Source organism: Lycium barbarum, chromosome 3 (genome assembly GCF_019175385.1).
Source record: "Lycium barbarum isolate Lr01 chromosome 3, ASM1917538v2, whole genome shotgun sequence".
Taxonomy (NCBI): Eukaryota; Viridiplantae; Streptophyta; class Magnoliopsida; order Solanales; family Solanaceae; genus Lycium; species Lycium barbarum.
This window is the reverse complement of record NC_083339.1, coordinates 109683455-109688451: the sequence shown is the minus strand read 5'-3', so window position 1 is coordinate 109688451 and position 4997 is coordinate 109683455. Positions and strand designations below refer to the sequence as shown.

Sequence of the window (4997 nt, the reverse complement as noted above, 5' to 3'; positions counted from 1 at the left end):
AAGCACTTTTGTTGTTACTTTTTGTGTTTTTATGTTGTTTTGTAGGAAAAGATGCCCGGAGAGCATAAAAGAGCAAAATGGATCAAAATTGACCAAAATGGAACAAAATAGAGCAAAACAAGCCAAGTAGCTGAAATGAGTGATCGGAAGAAACCAAGTGAAAAGAAAGTCAAAAAGAGGTCAAACTGGACATTTTTGCAAAACTGGACAGTTTTGCAAAAACGGGACAGATTTGCAAAACTGTCAAAAGTGGACAGTTTTGCAAAAACGGGCAGAATTGCAAAAACAGAAATATGGGGGCAGATTTTGACATTCTTTTGAACTTGGAAGAATTAGAGGAGCTACAAAAGAGAGGCTTAGGGCAAAACATTATCATCTTTGGCAGTTTTTTGACAAGTTTTGGAGACTAGTTTTTACACCACACTTTGGGGTTGAAGATTTGAAGATTTGGTTGAGTATTTCTTAAACCTTTAATTCATTTCTTCAATTCCTTGTTTTGTATTGAATATTTTAGTGTGTAGTATTTCATTTCTAGACTTGAATCTTGTTTATGAAAATATTCTTGATTAAAGTTTGGATTGAAACTCTTGTTTTGCTTATGTATTGAATGATTCTTATTGCTATTGAAGTGGGTCTTTGTTAATTTAATTAATCTCGTTCTTGAATGTTTCCAAAGGGATTAGCTAACCCTAGGACTCACCCATTTACTTAGATTGAGCTTGAAAAAGGAAATCTAGGTTGGGAAAGATTAATTAACAAGAATTTGGGTCATTAAACTCATCTAATAACTTGAGCTCGGAAGAGGATAGTTACTTGAGGTTAAATTGATTGTGTCTAATATCACACTCTAAGGCTTGGAAAAGCTTAGAGTGAAATTCATTGATTTGGTTGGAAGACTTTCAATGAGATTTTAGATATCATTATCTATTGACATAAACCCATTCTTAGTTGTAAAATCGTAAAATACGTTGGATCGTTACTTGAGTGTAATCTCCTATTATCCATGCTTGTGGTCATTGATCATTTTACTCGCTTTCTAGGTTAGTTTACATTTCCGCATTAGTTATAATTTTCTCAAACAAAAACCAAAATATTATCAATCGTTTGGCTTTAGCGTAGTTGGTGAAAGTTCCTTACTTTCTTAATCGCCTAGCACATTGTTCCCTGTGGGATCGACCCCGACTCATAGTTGGGTAAATATATTGCATACGACCGTGTACACTTTTTCTTTGAGGAGTGTATTTGGACGTTATCAGTGATTCCTAGAGCTGCAATAGGAAAAGAAGTGGATGAACGGGAAAAGAATAATCTTGAACTTCCCATTGATCATATTGCAAAAGGAAGCTGATTTGTCTCCTAAACAGATTAGCAATCTCAAACACAACAATTCAAAGGTGAAAGGGGGTAAACCAGTGATAGACACTTCTGTTTCTGTCAGAATTTTACCAAAGAGACTTACAGTCTCTAAATATGCCAACCAATGATGAATAAAGACCTATTTTGGAATATAAGATCAGTCAACTCTCAAGAAGCTTTTGAGAGATTGATTAATCTTAATAGGAGGAATCATTACTCTATAATTGGTCTGATGCAACCTTTTCAAGATTCATCAGATCTGCATACATATAGAAGAAGACTTGGTCATCATACTATTATACCCTATTTTAACTGAAGCCAAAATAGTTTACAACATTCCGGTAATTCCGGGGTTAATTAAAGTACAGGAGTCGCCACCTAATTATTTATGGTGAATTAGGACACCTAAAGTTCATTAAAGTTATTTTCTAAAGTTAATTCCGTTTTAAGCTCTACGAAACTTAAGATTCTAGGTAAGGGTTCAATTAGTCTAAAGGGAAGGTATTAGACATCCTTTAAGACCCATTAATAATGGTTAACCGACAACCTTTTCAAGATTCATCAGATCTGCATACATATAGAAGAAGACTTGGTCATCATACTATTATACCCTATTTTAACTGAAGCCAAAATAGTTTACAACATTCCGGTAATTCCGGGGTTAATTAAAGTACAGGAGTCGCCACCTAATTATTTATGGTGAATTAGGACACCTAAAGTTCATTAAAGTTATTTTCTAAAGTTAATTCCGTTTTAAGCTCTACGAAACTTAAGATTCTAGGTAAGGGTTCAATTAGTCTAAAGGGAAGGTATTAGACATCCTTTAAGACCCATTAATAATGGTTAACCGACCGGACTTATGTTAATTAAAGGCTATGCGTGAGTTGTAAGAAAGATTATGTACAAAGAGCTAATTAGCAAATAATCTTTGCAATCGGGATTTGAAAAAAAAAACACTTTTTTATGAAAATACATATTGGCAAAACGCACGGAAACCGACATGATCTTATGGGCATAAAAGCTTCTTTTTCATCAAAAACGAATGCAATGTCTAATTGGTGACTTGAGGATCAATTTGTATTCAAAGAAAAACTATATTTGTTGTAAAAATTGAGGGCTGACTTGCAATCTAATATCCTTTTAGTGAAAATATTTAACCCAACATCAACCTAAAGGTGAATGAAGATAACCAATTACCTACTCGAATTTCCCTACATTCTAAATGTTGTATTTCATGCAAAAAACCTACGTAATCCATTATTAACTACAACAAAACCTTAGGTGAAACTTGACTGTACTATATAGCAGCTTAGTTCTTAATAATCAATTACACCAAATATGGAATAAGGGTTAGTCACACAAGGAAACATAATTGCACTGACATATAACAAAACAGTAGCACGAAATGGTAAGAATCATTTTGACTTTCACAGAGGGGTAACCACGTTCTACGATACGCCGCTTAGGAGACGTAAGAACGTGAATCATGTGTGGACTCTGTAGGCAGTGTCGTCGAGTCTCAAAGCTTACGGCGGCATAGTCTCAAAATGAGACTTCTCGGGCAGTGAGGGTCTTTACGAAAACTCCATTTTTGCTTCGAAGTGTACATGTAAAAAAAAGGAAAGTAATATGAGAGGCAGCACAATGTAATAGTAGACGGTATAGCAACCACAAACAACAATCTTTCCTCAAAACAGGTACCAAATAAAGAATCAATCCAGCCAAGTATAATAAACATTCACTGAAAGTTTGCAGCAGCCAAATTGATCCAAAAGCAGTGTTTTCAACCTCAAAATACAATAATAACTCAGCTGAGGATGAAAAGTGAAATTTAACTGAAATCGTAGCAGAAACTCAGTTCAAAAAAGGCAGTAGTTCACGGCCCAAAAGTATAAAAACAGAGTGGCTAAAATCACAACAGTTCGTGACCGTAAGTAAAGCGGAAAATGGCTGAAATGTAACATTTCACAACCCAAGGTAATGCGGCAAAATGGCTGAAACGCACCAGCAATTCCAGCCCAAAACAGGCTTCAGAATTAAATGGCCAAACTCCATCAAAGTAGAAAGATATTTACTCTTTCTCTAATCCTTAAAACCAAGGCATTTTATTAAGCAAGAATGGTCTCATAGAGGAAGTACAAATATTCACCTAATTTACACAATATTCTCGGGTAAGTACAAACAGATCCAATTTACTAAGAGATGACTAAATAGCACACGACTAGCATGTTTCATCAATAAAGAAATTTCAAACATCATCACAAGACTTAGCAGGTCATTTGTACATATTTGAAATGGCTAAAACTAAGGTTTTAAATGCTTAGACTCTTTGAACCTATTCTGAGGTTTGGCAAGATTAAGGCCAACAACAAGTTAAAAGTGACAGCTTCAACTAATAGAGGACTTAACTTGAGAAAGACAATTAATTGCATACTTGGTTTACCCCTGTAAGGCATGCCTTTACGTAATCAGATTGACAAACACAAAATTACACATACCATAAGCATATATGAACAAACACTACGCGAGCAGACATGAACTTGGGTTGACACCAATGCTTACCCCTTTAAGGTTATATCAACACATGACTACCAGTTAACTGATTTACAGGTTCATACCCACAAATCAAACTAATCCAAGAAACGCAGGTATACATGCTCACTGGTAACCTAGTAGTTAAACTTTAAACAGATCCAATCAAATAGTCCTAAGCATAAACAATATGCTTGATACATGCTTACAAACTGAAACCAAACAAATTCATAAGCACACGCTAAAACTAATTAGACTGAACAAAATGACAATTACATAACTTCCTGCTCAGAATTTGTTCTAAAACATTATAAAAAGAAGATAGACAAACACATACTGGAACGAGGTCGAAACGACAATAACAAGTGTATAAAATGCGATAGTATCTAAACTAATCTAGACAGTACCAATAAGCCCAGATTTGAGTGAAATGGTAACAACAAGACATCACAACATGATTTTCTATACTAACGGAATTCTAACGGAACAGTAAGTCGAAATGCATCAGATTTTACCTGTTGGTGGTGCAGTGAACGGGGATGCGGAGGTCTCGAATCTACTCTCATATTGACAGATTCGAACTCGAGTCGAAAATTAAAATGCCTTTGTCGTAGTTAAAGTTCTTTTACCGAACAACGACAAACGTTAGTCGAATCGTGAAGCCTTAACTTTTCAACACCAATCTCATGTTTCAACAAAATGTTTTCTGATTTAAAAAGTTCAAAACCGGATTTTTTTAAAAAAGAATTCAATACTTTTGACAGAAAAACTCGCGTATCCCCCCCTTTTCGGCTGAAGACTTAGACAATATTTATAGGCGAAGTGACTAGGGTTTGAGATTGTTTGAATTCACGATTTTTTGGCTCCAAACAAAAACTAAAAAGAGCCGTTTGAATCCAACAGTCGAATTTCTAAAGCCGATTTTGTTTCAGAGAATTCATAAAGTACTTTTGGCCATTTGTGTTGATCCGGGCGTTGAAGATAGGAGAGAGGAAGATTGCACGAAAGTGGGGTGGCAAGGATGTTCCATTGTTGAAAGGGGAACTGAGTTTTTCTCAAAAAAGAAAGAGATGAGAGAGAGAGAGAGAGAGAGAGGAAAGGGAGAGCTG

The 4997-nt window shown here is 35.3% G+C and overlaps 1 long non-coding RNA gene across 1 annotated transcript; it reads right to left on the bottom strand.

Annotated features, from left to right (window-relative positions):
- Positions 1-2633: 2633 nt before the first annotated feature.
- On the bottom strand, positions 2634-4997 carry LOC132631798 (uncharacterized). Its single transcript, XR_009579072.1, has 2 exons — positions 4404-4997; positions 2634-2950 (listed from the first exon to the last, which is right to left on the bottom strand). It is a non-coding gene; the product is annotated as an uncharacterized LOC132631798 (long non-coding RNA).